This window comes from Penaeus vannamei, chromosome 12 (assembly GCF_042767895.1).
Source record: "Penaeus vannamei isolate JL-2024 chromosome 12, ASM4276789v1, whole genome shotgun sequence".
NCBI lineage: Eukaryota > Metazoa > Arthropoda > Malacostraca > Decapoda > Penaeidae > Penaeus > Penaeus vannamei.
The window spans coordinates 41,505,485-41,514,641 of record NC_091560.1 but is presented as its reverse complement, the minus strand read 5'-3'; positions in this window follow the sequence as shown (position 1 = coordinate 41,514,641).

Here is a 9,157-nt window from a genome sequence, read left to right as displayed (position 1 = left end):
ATTTAGGGTTTATTTTTTGGTGAGTTATCTCTCATTTTTCTTTTCTTATTCTTTTTTCTCTCTCTCTCTCTCTCTCTCTCTCTCTCTCTCTCTCTCTCTCTCTCTCTCTTCTCTCTCTTTCTCTCTCTCTCTCTCTCTTCTCTCTCTCTCTCTCTCTCTCTCTCTCTCTCTCTCTCTCTCTCTCTCTCTCTCTCTCTCTCTCTCTCTCTCCCTCTCCTTCCTCCCTCTCCCTCCCTCTTTCTTCTTCCTTTCTTCCTCCCTCTTTCCCTCCCTCTCTGCTTTGCCTCCCTCCTTCTTCCTTTCTCCTTCTCTCTTCTTCTCCTTTCTTCCTTTTTTCTGGAACCCAGGCTTTCATACAATTTTTTATTTTCTAAATCCTTACCCACCGTCTTCTGGGTCTTTCTCTGAAAAAATCCTTTCATCCTTTTTTCTCTCCTCATCATTTATTCATCCCCTCTCTCCTTCCCTCCTTTCGTAATATCTGTCCTCTTCTCTCGCCTCAACTTCCTCACCTCGAGTCTCGTCTCGACTGAAGTTTCGCTTCGCTTCAATAATTCTCGTTTTGCATAATTTTTTTTTTTTTATTATTATCAATATATATTTTTTTTTTACGTGTAGGTCCGAAATACGTCAATTTTGTCTTGGTTTTAAACGTCTTCTTATAAGAGTTTTCGTGCGTCTTAAAAAAATATTATTATACGTCTTGTTTTTTGCGTTTTTTTATTTTTTTATTTTTTAATACGTTAATTCTTTTCGATCGGAATACGGGTTTTCCGTCGCGAATCTTTGAGAGGCTTTTAGAGATTAAGAAAGGGAGAAAGGAATAGAAGAAGGAAGAGAAAGAGAGAGGGAGAAGTGGAGAAGGAAGCGAGGAGGGAGAAATAAAGGAAAGGAATAAGAGAAAGGAGGGAGAAAGGTGAAAGGTGAAAGGGGGGGAGGGGCGAAGAAAGTGCCATCCCAAATGAAGACGGTGACACCTCGCAAGATTTCTGGACCCACGCTATAATCACCTCTATAGCCACTTTGCACAGAGGTCAAATTCCCGAGACCTCAGCATTTTAGCGAGAGATTTATGCAAGACGACGGCGGTTTGAGGAAGAAGAAGAAGAAGAGAGAGAAATAAGATAAAAGAGAGGTAAAAAGAAAGAAGAGAAGAAAGTGGAACGAGAGAGAAAGAGAAGATAAAGAGAGGCAAAAAGAAAGAAGAAAAAAAGAAGAAAAAGTGGAAACGATAGAGAGAATTAAAGAAAGAGAGAGACAGGGCTTTACAGAGGAATAAGAGAGAGACAAAAAAAGAAGAAGAAGAGGAAGAAAAAGAAGACGGAAAGGGCTTGCGGAAGAGGAGAATGAGACGAAGTCACGCGAAGACAATTTTTATCTTAATCAAATCCAGGAATTAATCGATCTTGTGACAGAAGGAAGGAAGGAAGAGGAAATAGAAGAAAACTCAAGATGTCATTGTGAGAATTTCCTTGTAATTTAAGAAGAAATATTGAAATAAGAGGAAAAGAAAATATTAAAATTAAAGGAGGAGAAACAAAGAGATAAAAAAAGGGAATTTATTTTGAAGAAGAAGAAGAAGAAATATTGAAATAAGAGGAAAAGAAAATATTAAAATTAAAGGAGGAGAAACAAAGATAAAAAGGGAAAATAAAGATAAAAAGATAAAAAAAGGGAAAAAATGAGATAACAAAGGAGAGAGGGAAAAAAAAGAAAAAAAAAAAGTACTTTTTTTGGACAAATCGTCCGGGAGAGAAATAAAAGGAGACACTTCCCCTCCACTCGTCCGAAAGGCTCACCGGACTTCGATTCTACGGAGGAAAAGGGTCTCTTAAATCCGGGTCGACACGTGTTCGGACACCTCGAATAGACGACGCAATTCTGGCGTTCGGAGAGGGGGAAAAAAATTGAAAAAAAGGAATATATAATAAAAAAAGAGAGACGGAAATCATGGATAGAATTGCTGGAATTTATACGGAGGTAAGTTTGTGTGTTTGTATCTTTTTTTTTTTTTTTTTTTTTTTTTTTTTTAACTTGTTCTTGTTTATTTTTTTCTCTTTTCTTTCTTTTCTCCTTTTCCTTCTCCCTCTCACCCTCTACTTCTCCCTCACTCCCTTTCCTTCCGTCCCTCCTCCTCTCTGCCTGTCCCTCCTTCTCTCTCCCTCTCCTTCTTCTTCTCCTTCTGCCTTGCCTCACTCCCTTTATTTCCGTCCCTTCCTCCTCTCTTCCTTATTCCCTTTCCCTCTCCTCTCCCTCACCCTCTCCTTCTCCCTCACTCCCTTTCTTTCCGTCCCTCCTCCTCTCTCCCTGTCCCTCCTTCTCTCTCCCTCATTCCCTTTCCCTCTCCATCTCCCTAACTCCCTTTCTTTCCGTCCCCCCTTCTCTCTCCCTCACTCCCTTTCCCTCTCCTCTCCCTCCGTTCCTTCACCCTCCGTAGGCCTACATGCCACAACCGGTTACGGTGGCAATTTCGAGTTTAAAAAAAAGAAAAACAAAATGGCCGGCCTCTTGAGATGAGTGTTTCGCTTCCTGAATGTGTGCTGTTTGTCATCTCACGTGTCATGTCAATAACCATGAGAGGCGGTGATGGCTGTGGCTTCTTATTTATTACGATGCGGGTTTTTCTTTTTATGAGCCCGTCCGCATACGCACACATTCGTTCTCATACTCGTAGTCATATGTATACTCATTTTTATACTCATATTATATTCATGTTCATATTTGGACTTATACTCATACTTACCCATACATACACACACACACACACACACACACACACACACACACACACACACACACACACACACACACACACACACACACACACACACACACACACACACACACACATACATACATACATATATATATATATATATATATATATATATATATATATATATATATATATATATACGTATGTATATTGTAGCGTTCGCCAGCGAGAGCAATACAAACAAAAGTGGCGAGGGGAAGCGACACTTCAGACAGAACCAAATGTTCTTTTTCGCAGACAAATGTTGACACTTGTCTTTTGTCTGCCATTTCACGCCCAGGAATTGTGTGAGTGAGAGAGATGAATAGGCCCAGAAAAGATGTTTACTTTTACTACGCTAGGTCAGGTCAAATGTCGTTTTATGTGTATATGTATATATTATGTGTATGTATATATATATATATATATATATATATATATATATATATATATATATATATATATATATATATATGTATATATATATATATATATAATATATATATATATATTTATATATATATATATATATATATATATATATATATATATATATATATATATAGTGTGTGTGTGTGTGTGTGTGTGTGTGTGTGTGTGTGTGTGTGTGTCTGTGTGTGTGTGTGTGTGTGTGTTTATGTGTGCGTATGCTTATATTATCATCTTTCTTCCTTACTCTATTTATCTCTTAAGGTTCACATCATGATACCTTCACGAATTTCGGATTATGTTCATATTGCGATATCATTATGAACCGACAATAATATCTTCGTAAAATTGCAAAGGATAATGATGATAATAATAATGATACAGACGACATAAAAGAACAAGGAAGATAAAAGCACCAAACTGAAATAATAATGAAGATAACAGCACCAAACTGAAATAATAATGATAGTCATAACAATAGAATAAAAAAATATATATTACTTAAGAAAAACTGCCTTTAACGCCAGAGCAGCGACCTTCTTAATGCATCTTGTGTGTTCTTAAAAGCTACTGTTTCGAAGAAGAAGAAGAAGAGAGAGAGAGAGAGAGATAAGGGGAAAGGGAGAGAGAGAGAGAGAGAGATGGGGGAAAGGGAGAGAGAGAGAGATGGGGGGAAAGGGAGAGAGAGAGAGAGAGATGGAGGGAAAGGGAGAGGGAGAGAGAGGGAAAGGGGGAGAGAGAGAGAGTGAGAGGGGAAAGGGGGAGAGGAGAGAGAGAGGAGATAAACCGGAGTCAAATTCGAGATGCGCGCGAGGCTATTTCCCTGGGGAGAGTCACACAAGCAGAACCACAAGAGAGGGGGAGTGGGAGAGGAAAGTGGAGAAAGAGTGGGAGAGGGGAAGGGATAAAGAGTAGGAGGAGGGAAAGGGGAGAAAGGAGGGAGAGGGGAAGGGAGAAAGAGGGAGGAGGGAAAGGGAGAAAAGAGTGGGAGAGGGGAAGGGAGAAAGAGTGGGAATGAGAGAGGGAGAGTGGAGGAGAAAGGGAGTGGCAGAGGAAAGGAGAGGAGAGAGGGAATGGGAAGGAGAGGGAAACAAAGAGGAAATGGGAGAGGGAGAGGCAGTGAGAGAAGTAGTGTGAGAGGGAAAGTGAGAGAATATACGCACACATTTACGTTTCTGCTTCTCAGTCTCCCCACGATATACGCACATGGACGTCTCTCCGCCCCCCCCCCTCCCCCCCGACTCCTGTTCTCGGTCGCTGCCGCACCTCCGACCGCTGGCTTCTGACCGAATAGTTAGTCTTGTCGGGTTATTTGCATGTCATTTGCATATAGTACGACTGCGAACGAGTAGGGCGATTCTGGGCGTCTTATTTCGGGCGGCGGGGGTGGGAGAGGGAGGGGAGGGGGTGGGGGTAGGGGGGGGGGGGAGAGGGGGAAAAGGGGGAGATTCACTGGAGTGGATACGTAGCGATTTTTTTTTTATTTTTTTTTTGAGAGGGAGAGAGAGAGAGAAAGAAAAAAGAGGAGAGAGAGAGGGGGGGGTAGAGAGAGAGAGAAAGAGAGAAAGAGAGAAAGAGAGAGAGAGAGAGAGAGAGAGAGAGAGAGAGAGAGAGGAAGAGGGGAGAAGAGGAGAGGAGAGAGAGAGAGGAAAGAGGAGAAAGAAAAAGAAAAAGAGAAAGAGAAAGTGAGAAATAAAGGGAGAGAAGGGGGAGAGGGGTTCGGAAAAGGGGATATGTGGAAATGTATGAAGGATGAATGTCGGTGTGGATTGAAAGTTCTCGCGTATGTTGGGGGAATCCGTATATACGCATGTGTGCGGATGGGCATGCACGTTCATGCTCACATTTAGACTTACTCTCTCTCTATTTCTCTCTCTGTGTCTTTCTCTCTCTGTGTCTTTCTCTCTCTGTGTCTTTCTCTCTCTCTCTCTCTCTCTCTCTCTCTCTCTCTCTCTCTCTCTCTCTCTCTCTCTCTCTCTCTCTCTCTCTCTCTCTCTCTCTCTCTCTCTCTCTCTCTCCCTCTCTTCACACACACACACACACACACACAGACACACACAGACACAGACACACACACACACACACACACACACACACACACACACACACACACACGCACACGCACACGCACACGCACACACACGTACACGCACACACGTACACACACGCACACACACACTCTCTCTCTCTCTCTCTCTCTCTCTCTCTCTCTCTCTCTCTCTCTCTCTCTCTCTCTCTCTCTCTCTCTCTCTCTCTCTCTCCTCCCTCCTCCCCTCTCCCTCCCTCCCTCCCTCCCTCCCTCCCTCCCTCCTCCCTCCCTCCCTCCCTCCCTCCCTCTCTCTCTCAACCGGAAACAACCCAAAACCCCCCTTTCACAAACACGATCACAAGACTTCACTGTTCTATGAATAGCAAAAAGCCACGTTTCATGGCATCGATGTTCTATGCCTGCCACCAGTGTGCACACCTGGAAAAATACTCTGTGTATACGTGTATGTGCGTGTATACAATGCACATGTAGATGGGAAGAGTTCAATACATCAATAAACCTTAACTGAAAATGAAGGAGGAAAGAAGGGGGAAGAGGAAGAGGAAGGGAAGGGAAGGGGAGGGGGAAAGGCAGGGGAGGGGAGGGAAGGGGAAGGGGGAGGGGAAGGGAAAAGTGGAGGGGGAGAGGTAGGGGAGGGGGAGAGGTAGGGGAAGGGGGAGGGGGCAGGTGAAGAAAGAGAGGAAGAGGGAAAGGGAAATAAGAGGAGAGAGGGAGAGGAAGGGGGAGGAGGAGAGGAAGGAGGAAGTGTGGGATAGTGGGGAGGGGAGAGAGAGGGGGAATAGAGAAAGGGGAAGGAAGGGGAGAAGAGAGGGGAGAGGGGAAGGAAGGGAGAAGAGAGAGAGAGAGAGAGAGGGGAAGGAAGGGCAAGAGGGAGAGAAAAAATGAGGAGGGAAGAGTAAACGAATTGGAAAGGGAAGGAAGGAAAAGAAGACTGGATTTGGGAGGAAGGGAGAGAGAGAGAGATGGGGGAAGGGAAGGTAGAGAGAGGGGGTGAAGTGAGGGGAAGATTTGAGCCTGCCGGAGGCCACGAAGGCTTGTCATACTTCAGGGGCTTCTCCCTGGGTGCCAGAGAGTCATATTCTAATCTTCTCTCTCTCTCTCTCTCTCTTTCTATCTACCTATCTATCTCTATCTCTATCTCTATCTCTGTCTCATTCCTATCTCTATCTCATCTCTATCTCTATCTCTATTCTATTCTTATTCTATCTCTCTCTCTCTCTCTCTCTCTCTCTCTCTGTCTCTCTCTCTCTCTCTCTCCTCTCTCTCTCTCTGTCTGTCAGTCTTTCTCTATCTCCCTCCCTCCCTCTCTCTCTCTCTCTCTCTCTCTCTCTCTCTCTCTCTCTCCCTCTCCCTCTCCCTCTCTCCCTCTCCTCTCTCTCTCTCTCTCTCTCTCTCTCTCTCTCTCTCTCTCTCTCTCTCTCTCTCTCTCTCTCTCTCTCTCTCTCTCTCTCATCTCTCTCTCATCTCTCTCTCTCTCTCCCTCCTCCTCCTCCTCCTCCTCCTCCTCCTCCTCCTCCTCCTCCTCCTCCTCCTCCTCTCTCTCTCTCTCTCTCTCTCTCTCTCTCTCTCTCTCTCTCTCTCTCTCTCTCTGCTCTCTCTCTCTCTCTCTCTCTCTCTCTCTCTCTCTCTCTGACTTCCACCTGCGATCAAATCCCATTAATAACTCCAAATTCCTAATGATTATAAAGAGAAATAGACACAACAAAAGAATTAAAAAAAACAAAAACTATTGTTTAGCAACTGCCGAAAAATGAAGGAGAAATGGACGCTACAACACATACCTTCAATTTCTTCTGAATTAATGTGATGGATTGCCAAGTTTAGTGGCACTCTCTGGCAATTCCTCGCTGATCCTGTCTCACTCCTCCTTCCCCCCTTCCCCCCACTACCTTCACCCCTCCCCAACACCCCCAGCCACCCTCTCCCCTCCACCCCCTTCCACCCCCTCAATCCCCACCTTCCCTTCCTTCCCCTCTCTTCTCCCTCCCTTCCCCCCCACCACCACCCCCAGCCTCCCCCTCCTCTCTCCCCGCACTCACGCAGGTGTGACAAAACCCCCTCCCTTCCCCTCTCCCTCCCCCTCCCCTCTCGAGTGTTTCTGTGGCTGCATTGACTCTCATCAACAAGTGTAGATGGACTCGATGCAATAATACTTACTCTTGATGTGTAAGTTATGAGTTTCATTCGTGTATTTTCCTCATATTTATTTCCTTTGTTTATTGTTCTTTTTTTTTTAGTTTCATTCGTGTCTTTTCCTTATATTTATTTCACTTGTTTATTGTTCTTTTTTAAAGTTTCATTCGTGTTATTTCCTTATATTTTTTTCCCTTGTTTATCTTTTTTTGTTTTGCTTTATTTATGTCAGTTATTTATATTTATATCCTTTCTTTTTTCACCTGTGTCATTTCTTCTTGTTTATTTCCCTTATTTATCATTTATTTTTTTCTACGAGGGGAGGAAGAAGGGGAGGGGCGTGAGGAGAATGAAGGAGGAAGCAAAAATGAGAATAAAGTAGAAGGGCAGAGAAAGAAAGAGAGAGAGAGAGAAAGTGAGGAAAAAGAAGGAGGAGAGGGAAAGGGAAAGGCTGAAGAGAAACAGAATAAGGAGAGGAAGAAAGGGACGAGCAGAGGACGAGGAGAGAGGAAAAGGTGTGGAGGGGAGAGGGAAAGGGGAGAAGAGAGTAATAGAGAGAGAGACGTGGAAAAGAAGGGGGAGAAGAAGAATAGAGAGAGAAGATGAACAGAGGGAAAGAGGAAGAAGAAGTAGAAATGAGGAAATACGAGAGAAGAGGGAGAGAGGGAGAGAGAAAGATTAGAAAGAGAGAAGGAGAGAAGAAAAAGAGTGTGTGAGAGGAGAGGAAGGAGAAGGAGAGGAGGAGGGAGGAAGGAGAGAGAGGAGACGAGAGGAGTGGAGGTAGGGAGAGGAGGAGGGAAAGTGATGGAGGGGAAGGAGAGAGGAGGGAGACGGAGGAGAGGTAAGCATAAAAGGAGAGGGAAGAGGAAGGGGAGGGGAGGAAGAGAGAAGAAGAGGAGTGTTGAGGAAGGGAGAGGAGGTGGGAGAAGAGGAATGTGGAGGATGTGAGACGTAGGGAGAGGAAGGGAGGGGAGGGGAAGAATAGTGTGGAGGAAGGGAGAGGAGTAGAGAGAAGTGTTGAGGAAGGGAGTGGAGGAGGGAGAAAAGGAGTGTGGATGAAGAGAGAGGAGGAAGAGAGAAGAAGAGGAGTGTGAAGGAAGAGAGAGGAGGAAGAGAGAAGAAGAGGAGTGTTGAGGAAGGGAGAGGAGGAGGGAGACGGAGGGAGGGGAAGGGAGGGGAAGACCGTGAAGGCGAGAGCGATCGTGTTAGCCAGCCTTAGTGTAAGCCTGGGCGACCTCGCGGCTATACAACCTCGTGTGGCCTCTCACTCAAACCTTATTTATTATTTTATTTTTCTTCATATCTCCCCTTTTTTATTATTATTCCCATCCCTAATTGTTCATTCGTGAGTGGAGATTCGTTGTCCAAGGCGTCAAAGGATTGTGAGAAGCGAAGACTAATTATCTATCTATCTATCTATCTATCTATCTATTCGAATCGTGTTCTCTCCGCGTGTGTGTCGTGTTATCGTGTTATTAAACAACGTAAAGAACAAAGAACAAGCTTAATAAATAAAGATTGAGAAGTATAAATAGCCAAATTATAGAACAAAACACAGAGCAAGGGTTTAAAAAAAAAAGATCGAGAAAAGTATAAAAGTTAAATCGATTGAAATAAAAAATTATTCGATTGATTTCATGAAATGACTTGCTACAAAGTGTGTGGACGAGCGGGAATACAGCGGCTGGAAGTTGATACAAAATTTAGAAGGTAATTTGACAAAGTTATCTACGAGTGGTGGTGATTAGTCTCTATTTCTCTTTCTCTGTCTGTCTGTCTGTCTGTCTCGA